At 36.8% G+C, this 15,388-nt stretch overlaps 3 non-coding genes across 3 annotated transcripts; all 3 read right to left on the bottom strand.

The window, feature by feature from the left end:
* Positions 1 to 1,494: 1,494 nt before the first annotated feature.
* TRNAA-AGC (transfer RNA alanine (anticodon AGC)) lies at positions 1,495 to 1,567 on the bottom strand. The gene has a single exon. It is a non-coding gene; the product is annotated as a tRNA-Ala (tRNA).
* An 8,621-nt stretch (positions 1,568 to 10,188) lies between these two features.
* On the bottom strand, positions 10,189 to 10,261 carry TRNAA-AGC (transfer RNA alanine (anticodon AGC)). Its single transcript has one exon. It is a non-coding gene; the product is annotated as a tRNA-Ala (tRNA).
* A 412-nt stretch (positions 10,262 to 10,673) lies between these two features.
* On the bottom strand, positions 10,674 to 10,746 carry TRNAA-AGC (transfer RNA alanine (anticodon AGC)). The gene has a single exon. It is a non-coding gene; the product is annotated as a tRNA-Ala (tRNA).
* Between the last annotated feature and the right edge of the window lie 4,642 nt (positions 10,747 to 15,388).

The raw sequence follows: 15,388 nt of genomic DNA, 5'->3' as shown, positions 1-15,388 counted from the left end.
TTCCTCCTTAATCTCCAAACCTCAAATGGAATGTCCTCCTTTTCAAGTTTTTGATATGGTTACCCTAATCGCAGGGGACCTTGGTTAGTCCGAACGAACATTGAAAGCTGAATTGTAGCTTAGTCAAAAATATACCTTTGGTGCCAGCTGTCTCCCTTCAGAGCATGAAGACCCCCCCCTTCAAAAGCACTGGCCTTTCTTGGTGACAAAGTCAAGCAATGGCACCCGATGTTTACCAAGCATCAGAACCCTATTCTTAACCACTTTAAACTAGAGTACACGGGAAAAGTCCGTTCTGAAATTCGTCAACCTCAAGTCACGATTTTCGGAACAAGTAAATTTTTCGTTTACGAATATACACCATGAATAAAATTCATGGAATCGTGAACATTGTTCCACAAAATAATCGTAGCGCCTGCGTTACGGTGCACCGGGCACCAGCAATGGTAATAGAAGTCATAGAAACGTGAACTCTGTTTTGAAAATCATGATTTTCTGTTCTGGTAAACGTGATTTATGTTCATGAGTTGTGCTTGATATCGTGAACCTGTTCTAGAAAACGGAAGCACGGTTCATGAGCTTCAAAATGTAAACAATAATATTATTGTCAATGTTTTGACCATGAAATAATCGGTGCACCACTGCCGGTAGTTTACCAAGATCTACCGTTAGAACCACCGAAAAATCTGCAGTTAAATTACGACCACGAAAGCCTAGAACCTGCCAAGGTAGTCATCGATACAGAAGAAGAAGCGTAGGACAAAGCCAGTCCCGGGGAAAAAATCCAGACAACTCTTCAAAGCAGCTAGCGCCCAAACGACCTGCACTGGAGCCGGCTCTACTGTTCACTCCGAAGGTAGACGAAATTGCTGCTGTACCAGTGCCCGTAAACAAGACGATCATTCGCCGTATGAAATATATTGATTGGTGAATTCAGCACTCGTTGATTTACCAAATCTACCGCCGGAATAGTTCATATCTAGCTGATATAAGTGAACTCGAACCTTGCCCCGGGACACCTTGCCTGCCAAACAACTGGCCATAAACAACTGCTCGTGATCCAAATTCACGATAGCAGGAACGAAATCACGCTTATGATTTCATTTTGAATTTTATATGGCGTTACGTGTTTTTGGTTGCACTGAATAGGTGTGAACTATGTTCATGGATTTGTGATTACATTCTTGAAAATCCGAATTAAGTGATCACGTTTACGGGAATAAAGTCATGAATTCAGATGAACTAGCTGTTCACGGAATCATGAATTTTTCTTCACGAATAAAGGAACGTTTTTTTTTGCGTGTACAACGATTGAAGATTAGGAAAAATCCTATTCCCCTATTTTGAATTAGTCAGGGGATAGATCTGAAAACCGCAACGTACCACAAATAGGTGATCTTCCCGCGTTGGTATAGTGTTTCTTACCTCCCCCCCCCCCCCCCCCCTCCAGCACTGCAACGATTGCAGTACGTTGCACTACCGCAAAAAGATTTTTGGAGATGCGGGGCATCGATCCCCGTACCTCTCACATGCTAAGCGAGCGCTCTACCATCTGAGCTACATCCCCATGTTGAATTAAACAGAATTATCATACAAAGCAAATATTAAATTATCATACCAAGCAAAATGTTTATAGATGTCAATTCAATACTGGATAAGTTATTCACCCTCCTAAGGTGATACGATACAGAGTTCACAAATGGTCGTCAAGATGACTAACTTGCACCACCTCGGTAAGCCTCGCTGTCTAAACTACGACTCGTGCTGAATAAATCTTCTTTTTGCATAAATAGCTATTTTACAGTCAAAAGGCGGTTTGCAAAAATAATACTTTACTACAAAACAATTAATAATTTAATAAATTATTAAGCCCCTCCCCATGGACATGTAGGTTGACGGTACTGAAGTAAAGGGTTATGTTTAATCTCTTTATATTTGCAACGATGATGATTTTCCATAGTGACACATATCACCTCCATAATGCTTCAGTATGCCTCAAACGATTAATTCTTGGTTGTTAATAGAACTTCCTTGATGAAATCGGCTGCTTCATGCAGACTGAGCAATTCTGATCATAGTATCAGATTTGTTCCGTATACAGAGGAACTGGGAGGGCTTATTAGAAACTTCTCACCAATAAAGTAATGACCTTCTAGTAAATTTTGCATATAATTTTATTTTATTTTAGCATATTATTTTTATTACAGTCAATTACAGTTTTTTCAAGTTTTTGTGATCTGATAGATTTCCCAGTTTGGTTAGAAGTTTCGAAGCTAACGCATGTCCACAGTCCTAATAGAAAGATAGGCAGAAAAAGCACCGACAAACCGACATGAATGACCATACAACGTATCATCAAATTTATGATCAAAGCACAAAACTGACATCTGCGCAATGTTCGCGAAAATTGTGTATCCTAGCCACGAACACGCATACAAAATGCATGAGTTGGTTCGTGTCTAATCTATTCCGGGCAAATTATTTTTATATAGATAACAAATTTCTATGGTTTTGACAGATGGGATCGCTGCACATTTGAATCCGCCGTTATGGGGTCTCGATCAAGATTTAAGTTTAAGTTTCATGTCGGTTTGTCGGTGGAAAAAGTGTATCACGAAGAATGGTTGCATGCAGGGTTGCTTTCACTCACTTGCTATAGAGGAGTGATTCTCGGGGGGTTTGGATTCGTTGGATGTTGCAGTGGAGATTTGTACTTTTTGGATACGGGAGGAGGGTGTGGCGGGTGTTTGACGCATAAAACTTGTAATTTCGCTTTCAGAGTGTCACAGTCAGCGATTTTATGATTCGTGAGCGTTCAATCAGAGTTAGCGCTCGCGATTCGTAGAATCGTTGATTGTGTCTATCTGCAGGTAGATTTAACGGGTTTTATGTGTCAGACGCTTGCCTTTCGGCCTCTCCTTGTGTCTAACATGTGCAAGGTGGCGAGTGAGTGGAAGCAGGTCTGGTTGCGTGAACTACATTTGTGAGAATATCTTTTTGAGATTTTAGTAGTCAAGTTTTGTTTGTAGTTTATATTTTATTTCTTTCATGTAATTATCGTAAATAATAGTTATTCAATAATAGATAATTCATTTTATATTCAATATTAAATTTACGGATGACAATAATTTGGATACCTAACAATAGAATGGACAGAATCAGTAGCAAGAATAGGTTGCGGAGTGTTCGCCTTCGAAAATTTCGATACGTTTTTCAGGGTGGTAGTTTTAGTTTTCATCAGTGATCCAGCTCTGGTTGTGAACGATTTAGGTAGAATTTTTAGGTAACTATTTAGCTTTTCCACAAAAGACATTGAATTGGAGGTGGATTCTGATACGGAATTACAGGCTGCTATTTTGAGCAACTTATCGTCATAAAATTAAAAATTACACACTCAAAGCGCTTCATAAAGGAATTTCGTTAAGAGGTTCCACAAATTTAAAGATTAAAAATTACATTTAGGTATTAGTCAACAAAAGTAGATAGTAAGTTAAACATGTTATAGTATGAACTTTTGCTACATTTTTTTTTAGTTAATTATTCTTGAACGCAATTTAAACTAGGAGATGAGGAAGAAATATAATCATTTGGTGAAAACACACATAAGCACACACAGTTAAAAATACTTCCACGAATACTTTCAATACTGTCATTGACAAGAACATATACGTTGAGACAACACCTATAATGACAATGGCAACTGACAAACTTAAAGACACCGACAAAGGCAATGGCACTGACTGAAACTGATTCTCAAACATTTCAAAAAGATCATGATTAAGAAGGTATTGCAAAACATGGTCCTCTACGTTTACTTTCCATCTTTTACTACAACTATTACTACTGTTACTCCGACTATCCCCTACTTGAAACACTAATCTTCCCTATTCGGCATCTTAAGCAGGATTCACTTGATCCCTGTGATTATTATTCTGTGGTGCCATATCTTTACCTCTACCCTTGTGCTGTATGGATAGTGATTTTTCACTGGAGACCTATGACCTTCTTCTGTGCTTGAAAATGAAAGTGAAAATTAAATGAATAATTTAATAAATTATTAAGTATTATCCAAAAGCGCTTCCGATATCCGTGCAATAAACGGAGTTGGATGGTAGGGTAGGACATGGGTCAGGATTCACTTAAGCAGGCGATGCAACCATTGTAATGATTTTATTTAGGAGGAGCTTGGGAGTAAACCCACGATCTTCTCAGTAAGCAAAAGCGTCAGTCTTCAAGCAAGCCGAGCTGCTCAATTTAATGTTTTATTTACAGATGAAAAAATGAAATTTGATTTCTTTATATTTTAAATATAATTATCAATAGCGAACAAAAACTGTGAAAACTGATCGTCTGGACTCACTGCCAAGCATTCCGTGTGTGGCACATGATATGATATTTTGATCAAAATTGTCAATAGGTAGCGACAAAGGTCCCAGTTTATGCACAAACCCTCGTATAACACGAGTTGGTAGTTTTCATGTCACAGCAAAAGTATAGTAAACATTAAATTGATTTCTTAACTCGAAAAAGTTCGATAGGTTGAAATTCGGAAATAGTTTCCCGTAAAAAAAAGAACGATACAGGTACAATGAAATGTATTGTAACCATACAATAAAATTTATTGTACTTAAAATACATTGTTTTGTCAGCAACGATAAAATAACCATAGAATTTATAGTTTCCACAATAGAATCTATGGTAAATGTGGAAATCTACAATGGAACAAGGAGGTTGTTATGTATCTTAACAGTACAGAAAATCACTTTTTCCCGAATAAACTTGAGTCATTTACCATTAATTTTATTGTTTTTCTATTGTTGAAAATTCATGCTCTATGGAACGTATTGTAGATCTATTGTAATAACAATATTTTAAATTTACTTGTATGATATACATACAATAGGATCAATTGTTGGCAATAAATTGTGTTGTGATTTTATATTATTTTATGGTTATTGTATGGTTATTTTTTTCCGGGTTGAGAGTTCTGTTTTTGAGGTGCTCTGTCGGTGTCCATGTAGCCAATCCTGGACGATGTTTCTTGGATACAAGCTCTTATTTGAAGTCTTTAGTTAACTCGATTATCAGTCATTTGGGGTCCTGAAAAGGACCGATGGGTTGAAAGCGTGGAATCCAGTTTAGAACAATGCTGTGGAATTCTTTCCTCGAGTTCTTGCAGATGATAGCGGTGCTCATGCCTTGCACCTGGATCGATTGGTGAACAGTTTGGTGACCACTTGTCGTGATGGTTAAATAATGCTGAGCTATTAAGGTGTTTTACAGAGATAAGGTATGTTGTTTGGAACGGTGACGCGCTTGGCATAGATGGCCCACAGCGACTCACGGTGAGCAACTGAAGAAGCAACTTCTTCCTCCTTCTTCGGCGAATGGACCACTCAGTGGGCTGCAGCTTGCGCTAGCGGGCAGCCTTCCATCGTGTACTGAAGAACAATCTACAACGCCACGCGCCGAAAGCACTGCTGCTGCTGCTGTTGATGATGACCACTGGACACCACCACTCACCTCACGCGGTGATTGAATAAACATTTGATTTCGATTTTTAAATCTGTGTTAGGGAAAGCGCTTTTCGCAGTCAATCGGTGATAATTTTCATTATTATAGCAACAGTTACACATTCGTGCAATTTTCAATAGTGACCTTTTGAAAATTGATAAAATGTTCATTTTAGCAGATTCGTATATGATATTCCAATCGATTGGCTTGTTTAGAATTAATATCCATTCTCTATTAATACAGTTATAAGTGGTCAAAACCTGACCACTTTTCGTAACGTGGTCGATTTTGTTTATTTTTTTTTTTAAATTGCACCCCCAATATGTTGCCGAAAGACGTAATCCTTCGTCAAAACTCACACCTGGAAATCAACGACATCATCAGAGAGGTTGTCTGTTATTAGTGTTAGCAAAACATGTTTGAAGGTTATGATGGTAAGGTTTCCCACCCATAAATGTCGGCGCTAAAATTTGAAAGCTTTTATTAGAAAAGCTCTGACAAGTTGCATTGCAATATTTCAATATTTCCTTTCAATCCTTCAATGTTATTTAAAACGTTACTTACGAATACGGTTTTTCTTGCGTGCGTGAATTGTTTATTTCACAAATACATTTTTTTTCTATATACTGTGTTTCTCACTTCCTTTTGAAATCGCCTAGAAATCCAGATCTGCATGACAAGCCACTCCTGACGATTTTGTTTTCCTGCAGGTTTCGATTTCAGGCGTTACGACGCAGAAAAATAGTAAAACACTAGCAAACGCCATTTTCTGTTGTTAAATCACTAGTACAAATTTCACTAGCGTGCACAGGAATCTTTTTAAGGAGGGGCATTTTTTTTTCTATGGTGCCTTTAATCTTGGAATGGAGAGTACGAAGTCCACTTGAATTATACTTAGAACTCTTCATGATTTTTTCTTAGAATATCTCTTAAGAGTTTCAGAAATTTTTCCCGAAATGAGCTAGAAATTATCCTTAGAATTCGCTTGGAATATTGCTTAAAATCCCTTTGGAATTTCACCCAAAAATTGATTTTCTCGGTTTTCTTTTCGAAATTATCTTGGAAGTATCTGCAGGATGCACTAGAAATTATCCGCAGAATTTTCTTTTAATTTTCCCCAGAAAATGTTGGAACTGACATAAAAATTCAATATCCTTGAGGTTCTTTTCGGAATATTTTTGAACTTTTTTTTTCTCAGAACACCTTGGAACTGAAATTCCCCTAAAGTTTCTGAAGAATTTCCTCTGTATTCTCCAGAAATTTTTCTCAGAATGAGCTTGAAATTACCCTCGGAGTTCCCTTGAAATTATCCTCAACATTCCTTTGGAATTCAATTCAAAATTTGATTCTCTCGGCATTCTTTTCAAAATTATTATGGAACTATCTGCAGGATGCACTAGAAATTATTCGCAGAATTTTCATGAAATTATCCCCAGTAATATTTTCTCTTGGAACTGTCCTCAGAATTTAATACCCTCGAGGTTCTTCTCGGAAAACATGTTTAAGTTGCCCCTCCATGCAGTAGATTGTTGCAAATCTTCGACCAGAAATTTTCAATACAAACTTACACCCAGGTAATTTTAAACCAAAAAAATTCAATTGACCAGAACGATGCAAATTTTCCACCGTTAATGTTCACTAAAAATTGCTTCTCCAATCTTCTGATTGGTGCAGATTTCCTTTTTCCATTTTTCACCAGACATTTTCAATATAGATTGCTTCTCTTATCATTTTTCATCACAAATCTACAGTACAGCTTCCCTTCAATCATCAGAATTGTGAAAATTTTAGTCCAGAAATTATTATTAAAATTTGTTTCTCTATTCAGCAGAAGGATGCAAAATAAAGACCCAAAATTTTCCAAAAAGCTTGCCCATCTTTTCACCAGAACGGTGCAGGTTTTCCACCAGAAATTTTCAACATAGCTTGTGTCTTCATTTACCATACCGGTACAAGTTTTCCACCAGAAATATTCTGTTCATTTCATTTATCAGCGCGATGCAAATTTTGCACCAGAAATTTTCAATAAAGCATGCTCCTCCATTCACCAGAACGTTGCACCAAAAATTGTCAGTGTAGTTTGTTTCACCATGTACCTTTGTGGTGTAATTTTCAGGCTTTGCCTCTTCATGCACCAAAATGGTGCAAATTTTCCACCAGAAAAATGAATAAACCTTGCTTCTACATTCACCACAGTGTTGCGAATTTTCCACCAGAAATTTTCAGTTAAATGTGCACCTCCAAATTTTTAGCGTGATTCAATTTCTTCTCCAGAGTTATTCATTTTGATTAGTCCCTCCATGCACCACCTTGATGATATTTTTACACCATAAATATTCAATAAAAAGCTTTTTCTTCGATTTAGCACCACGAAGGTGAATTTTGTCAACCTTAAATTTACCCTTTTCTTTTAACCCTCCATGAACCACCTTGAAAAAAAAATGCAATTTTTTGAACAAAAAATTTAATTGAAGTTTATCCCTTCATTCACTTTTGTGGTGCAATTTTCAGGCACCATCTCGAAGTAATTGACGCAATAAAAGGTTTCCAGTGCCCTTCTTTTATGAAATGAAATTATTTTACCTTCAAATCAAGTTATCAAGAAAGTTATTTTATATCATAATTTTGTAAACGTGAAAATAAAAATCTTATTCATAAACGGTGGGGCAATCGCCCCCACCTTGCCCCACCTTGTGCACGCCAGTGACAAATTTATACACTTTTTCAAGTTTTCTCCATCAGTAGGCGTAAAATTACTCTGAATTATTATTTTTCAACACTTCACTAGCCTTTACACTATTTCACGACTATAAAATAGTATAAAACACTAGAAAATTACTAAAACTTGAGATGCAATTTTTTTCTAGATTATCAATTTGGCATGGTTGACAGACCCCATTCTTCCGTTCAAGTATGTTGGAAGTTTTGATTAATTTCGATTTCGTTTAACATTAATGTGATCAAGCAACAATTGTGATCAATTTCTTTCAAGTTTCATGTTGCGACGAACTTCTTTTGCAATTGTGACCAATTTTTTACTATAGTTCGGCATTTCAATGCAGGCTGTGAGCAAATTTTGATATTTTCTATCACTCTAGCGTCGGGAAATTATTTCAAAAGAAGCTTTAAAAAAAAATTAATGTTCCCTAAAAATATGTCAATTAAAATATGAAATGTTCCATAGAAAATGCCAAAGTTTATGGAACGTTTCTTCTTTTTTTATTGGCACATTGCATATTTTAAAGAGCATTTTTTTTTGGGAACATTTCATCTATTAAATTTACTGTCCATGTTTTTTAGTTAGAAAAACAGAGCGACGGACAAGCGTCGAATAGGAGGAGCTTCTAACAAATTAAATGATTTCTAAAAAAATGTTCCATAAAAAAATGAGCCAACACAACATTTTAAATATGCCGATAAAAAAGAATAAATGTTCCATAGAAATTACCGAAGTTTATGGAATATTTCAAATATTTTATTGGAGCATTTCTTATGTTTAAAAGAACATTTCAGTATTTTTTTGGGATTTTTTTTCTTTAATGTTAATTTTTACATTTAATAGAGATTTTTTTTTTATTTTACTCCATACTTTTTACTGAGAATTTCACCTTAAATATTGGCACATCTGCCTGTTTTTTATGGGTCAGTTATTGTTGTTTAGGGTGCAGCTTATTGCTATTGGTGCAACATATGGGCTGGCCTCCACAACCCTGCGATAAACATTCGTTTGTTAGTAGAATTGTAAAAAACTTATAGGGTTTATTGTATAAAATAAGAATTAGCGTAGAACACTAAACTAATGTACATTGGACTGATGCAAAATTTGAAATTTTCGCTCCACAGTGCTCAAACGGTTCCAAATTGGGCCCTAATTAGCCTCCCAAATCTTGAACTCATTTAGTGAGAAACTGACTTCGACCAAACCATTTAAAGTGTGTATGGAAATTACCATGGGAAAAAAAAAACTTTTTGTTCATTGTCTTCTAGCTTTTTTACATATTGTACTGTTAACAAATTCTATTACTGTTCTTATGGGAATTTTTATCAGCTACATTTTTGCAGAAAATCGTTTTCAGCCAAACGTCAAATGAAAAAGTAATTAATTGTTTAAGAGATTGATAATCTTGTGGCAAGATTAAGCAACTGTATTGTGAGCAACACTGTATTCTGCAGTGTGACATAGTAGCCATGATTTTTGTCCTCTATTCTACGCGCCATAAACACCAATGTTGCCTGCTGAACAGTTGATTGAGCATAATCATAAGACATCAGTGACAAGAATCCTTAATAATTTTTGTTCCTTACATTTGATCGAAACGTAGTCTTGAACAAAGTTGTAGCTGAAAAAATTTCAAAAAACTCAGCTATCATTTTCTAAAGTAGAGTGAACTGGTGAATTTTGAGATAGATGTGAACCGAAATTATGGTTTCTCCATAGTAATTTCCATATAATCTTCAAATGGTTTGTGCCAAGTCAGTTTCTCACTAAATGAGTTCAAATTTTGGGAGGCCAATCAGGACCCGATTTGGAAACGTTTGAGCACTGTGGAGCGAAAATTTCAAATTTTGAATTAGTCTAATGTAACATACGTTATTTCTTAAGAGGTACATTTAAAAATGTTTGTGTCCACCCATCATCCCCTCAGAACAGGCATCACACCGCAAAAAAATCTTTGGAGATGCGGGGCATCGATCCCCGTACCTCTCACATGCTAAGCGAGCGCTCTACCATCTGAGCTACATCCCCATGTTGAATGAAAATGGATATCATACCATTACGTTACAAATATTACAGATGTCAACTCAATGTTGGATAAATGTTTCACCCTAAAGATCACAACTATTAACCATTAATTAGTGCACACAGGGTCAGTTTATTTAATCCATGCAATCATAAGCAACGATATAGAAGCTTTTAGAAGAAGTGTTGAGCCAAATCAATTTGAAGAGAAAATATTTGTCGATTATCATTTTCTTCGTATCGCAATCGTATTTTCGAAAAATTGCACATAGGGCCTAAGATTCTAGAAAATAATAAGAGTAAGAAGTGGTGGTGAAACATCATAATAATGTACCTTGCACGGGACTCTCAAAGTGATTGTAACCAACATCGCCCAGGCAATACATTTTAAAAATCCATCCCACCGCAAAAAGGTCTTTGGAGATGCGGGGCATCGATCCCCGTACCTCTCACATGCTAAGCGAGCGCTCTACCATCTGAGCTACATCCCCTTGTTGAAACCATGGCAGATAGCAGGCCAAGAAAATTTATGAGGCAGTCCACCGCCCCACCGTAATCCACGGTCACAAATCGCGTCGCGAAACAGTTTCTCCTTCCACTCGTAAACATGCGGGTTATACCTTTTGCCTTCACTAGGCCATGCCATGCTCCGTGTGTGTGTGTATCGGCTATTTCGAGCGATAAGTGAAAGGAGTGCACGTGAACTGGTTTCTTAAATCGCGACACCGTGCCCCCCACCATCTCAATGCTATCTCGCTATGGCTAAATGAATGTATTTTGATCAACCGAGCACAATAATTACGGTTATCATATTTTCATAGTACTGAATCTGAATCTTAACACAGTTTTTCACGAGAAGGCCAGCAGCATGGTGTGTTCTTCAGGGTGTCGGAATCGATCCAAACAGGAAGCTCTATGCCAACAATGCGACACATTGCAGAGTGGAAAAGAGCATTCAGTGTGTGTTGCTGCTTTTCCAGCTCTATCTTTGGTGATGCAGAAGTAGATGGCATAGCATAGGTAGGTATAGCCGACTGCTGCTCAGCATAAGCCAGAGCTATGTGCCATGCGATGTGCCGGTCCAGTAGAGTGGACGTACGACTCGGAGGATACGACAAAAACTTGCCAGTGACAGAGATGAGAGAACGGCCTACAGCACGGAATGATACCAGGGAGGATCGATAACATCGCTGACTACCGAGACGGCTTTAATTTACACAGTACACATTGTGTGGCCTCCTTTTGTTTCGTGTGACAACGTCACCCTTTAGAACATGCACAGCTACAAAACACGAATGGACCTCATCTTGTTCCTAGAGTTGTTAGGAATGACGGGTCATCGACGACGATACGAAACCCATGTTCGGTTGTACGGTCACACGATTCGAAAAAGAACGGCAAACCGCAAGATGTCACCCAAACACATAGAGGTACTGATGAGAATCTGACCCTGCTGTTACTTGTATTGTTATTGCCTTGGGTTATCCTTGAAATTGCTTCCGGACGCCTCTTGAATAGAAGCATTTTCATTTGGGTATGCTTTCTGAAAAAAATGGCTATTGATGATTAACGTTTTTGTGGATTTTTCCAATATAACCAGCGTTGTATTTTCAGACATAATACAGAGGGGAAAACCTGGGACGGGACTTGACAATCGGGTAGCGATTTCGAGCCAATTTGGTGTCAAATCCGAGTCAGTTTCTGATTGGTCGATTTGACAGTAGCAATCGTGGAATAAAAAGGATCGCATCAATATCGCTGGCAGTGATGCCGGAATCAATGTTGACGTCACTGGCATTGTTAATTGTTTAAATTTGCGAAAGGAAAGTTGAATAATTGAGTGCACTGCGTGTTTTAAGCCATGGATATTGTTGTTTGTTTATGGTTGTTTTTATTGTGTTGAGCAAAAATGATGTACAAGCTACTAAACTGCGGTAGAAACTCCGAATAAAATCCAAATTAAAATAGAAAAAAAAATATTTTACATTCCTGGCATCATTGGTCAACTCCGTCAAACACGACCAGTCTTGTAAGTGGTCACCGTAGTCGACATTTTTTCTGTGATAATCGGCTACCTTTGCTTCTGACACTTGCAAAACAAGCTATCAAACTACAGTACCAAACTAAAATGTCATATGACAAGCTCTGACTCATACGACACTGTTGCCGAAGACCGTCACGAATGTATGTATTTTATTTTTTCTCATAATAAGAGCTGCTGATGTTGTTGTGTGAATTCTGAAAATAGCAAGCAACGATGTCCTAGTAATAACATTTCTGATAAGAAATGGTTTAATTTACACCAAATTGAGGAATTAGAACGAAATCACACATGTCATATGATAGTTATTTGAAAATTTTCTTTTTGCTCGAATGTTGCTCTACCGTTTGTGTTGAGTAAGAGACGATAGAGCATGAGAGTACGAATAAAAACAGGCTGTCGCGCAGGACAACGAAGCGAGTGTCGTAAAATATGTCAACAGTTTCAACCCCTGAACGCACAACTCCAATGGCATTTCAATGTGTTTTTCAAATTCAACAAATTATTAGAACCCTAAACAATGTTCAAACCATACAGGTAAATTTTAACCAGGGTCCATGATATATTTTTCAAATCCAGGATCCTGGAAGCTTTTCGAAATCTCACAATTCAACTATTTCAACGCCTCAGAATCATGGAAATCAATGCCGCGGATACACTTGGATGACAAACTATGAAAGTGAGCATTATTTGTATAATAATTATGAGCACTATATCTATACAATAACTATACAAAAACTATACAGGTGTACCGTGGAGGCACTATATTCGAAGCGGTTCCTAAATCGACGCACTCAATAATGTTCGACTATTTTCAATCATTATTTTTGAAATTTTACTTCTGCAAATATTAGTTCCTGTGCTCTAGGGATGATGGTGTAACAAAGTTTAAAAAAATATCTTGTCAAAATCGAGATGCGATGAAAATTAGACGAGTGCGTCATCATTAGGGACGCGTCAAATATGGTGCTGGCACGGTACACAGGGATGTGCTAATAATTGATTATACAAATAAAGCTCATGTTCATGTTTGTCAAGTGTATCCATGACATAAGACTTCTGTTAATACACTTCACGATGTGCTTCGAAATCTGTGTACCATGTTCACGTTTTTTAAACCAATGTATTAATTCAATCTTTCACTCTAAAATTCGGTGTAATGATCTAACGGGTGTTCAATAAAAAATGAGAATTTTTTCAGTCATATAGTTAGTAAAAAAATAAAATTTTCAACGAATTCAGTATTTTTTATTAATAACATAATGTTTATTCTTCAAAAAAAAAAACGTCAATGAATATTGGAGAAGGGGCCTTGATCAGCCGTATGATGCAACTTAGTCGGGATGCTCTCACAATAGCTCTGGACGGCACTGAAATCATTCTCATTTTTTATTGAACACCCGTTATTCGGCTTGATAGCGTTTGGCTAACTGACCTTCCATCAATCGGTTTCTTTGTAAATTTTGACGCGTTTAAATCATAAAAGAACTCTCCAATAAAAAGGTTATTCAAATTAATCAGGCATATAAAGCAACCAACGATAAAGACAAAACTCTTGCTACTACTACCACGATAAACTCTCTATCTCTGTATAATATCCCAGGTAACAAATTGATGCTCAAGAAGTGTTCTTTCAACTATTTTAATTCAGTCTTACCCAAGTAACAATTCAAGCTGAATTGTAAGAACAGAAGTTGATTATTGGTTGATTTAAGGTGTACGAAGCTGATTAACACCAGGCTGAATATACAGTTGATTAGTAGTGCATGAAGCGAATTGTATCCCCATAATTCAACCTCAGTAAGTTAGCTGATCTAAAGACTGAACAAGACTTATTTAAGCTTAATACTACTCCAGAAACCAGCAATGCACTACAAATATTTTGATAGACTGATAGAATAATATGAATTTATTGCACAATATTGTTAAATGTCGTCAGTGTCACATGGCATTTCCGACAGTTTAGTTATTCTAAATTCACTGTCTACCTTTCTAATCCCAAGCAGCACCAGCAGTAGAGACAAGAAAGAGGAGCTTTTGTAGAATAGCACCACCTAGAAGTGGACTGCGACGACGTCGGAAGTATTAACATATGCATTCCTGTGTTTTTTCTGTTCACCACTTTATATTGCACAAATATGCTTATGTGGTCGAGTGGTTATAGTTGACGCCTGTGAATCAGCGACTGCCGGTTCGAATCCCGAAATCTAAAGGTAATTTTTAAACATAGGGGAAATGTCTCTAATGTTGGCCTGTGGATCTAAGATTGGGCCCATCGCTAAAAATCTGCTATTTATCAATTGTATCTAGATGAACGCGTTATTGGGACTTACTAATAGATTATTTTTGGTTGCTCTTGAAAATTTAGTCGATTGCTGAATTTATGTATGGGCCCAAATTAAGGACACTTAGGCCGACATTACCTGCATTTCCCCTATAATAACAATATAAATATCTAAATCCAATAAGTCAGCAACATTCTATAAAGCAGTCTCATAAAAAGTATAAGGAATGAAGCGGTCTTCCATTATTATTATTTTCAAATAAAACATGAAGGCTGAGCATGGGTTTGAAAAGACTGTTGGTTAATGCCTTGAAAAGCTTATAATTTATATTGCTGTTAAGCTTTGGGCTGATTAAAATCACCAGATATAGATGTTTAAAAGCTGAACAAAGGTTAAAGTGGTCTATGTACAACAATTATTCAAACTACCCAGGTAACAAATCAACAAGTGTTCTTTCAACGATTTTAATTCAGTCTTAGTCTATTCTTCAAAAGCTCCTCTTCCTTGTCTCTACTGCTGGTGCTGCTTGGGATTAGAAAGGTAGGCAGTGAATTTAGAAAAATTAAAATGTCGGAAATGCAACAAGTGACGACATTGAACAATATTGTGCTGTAAATTCATATTATTTTATCAGGCTATCAACATATTTGTAGCGCATTGCTGGTTTGTGGAGTAGTGTTCTTCTTCTTCGCGTTTCAAGCTTATTGTATATCGCATATTAGCTTATTGCGTGCTCTAAACTTAGTGTTCTAGATGCACGTCCACAGTTATTAATTAAGAACTTTCGATGCCTTTACCATTTTTGCA

Source organism: Ochlerotatus camptorhynchus, unplaced genomic scaffold (assembly GCF_037179485.1).
Source record: "Ochlerotatus camptorhynchus isolate MF236.1 unplaced genomic scaffold, CSIRO-AGI_Acam_v1.1 ptg000274l, whole genome shotgun sequence".
NCBI classification, from domain to species: domain Eukaryota; kingdom Metazoa; phylum Arthropoda; class Insecta; order Diptera; family Culicidae; genus Ochlerotatus; species Ochlerotatus camptorhynchus.
Note: the sequence above shows the minus strand (reverse complement) of the source record. Positions and strands in the feature narration are given on the sequence as shown.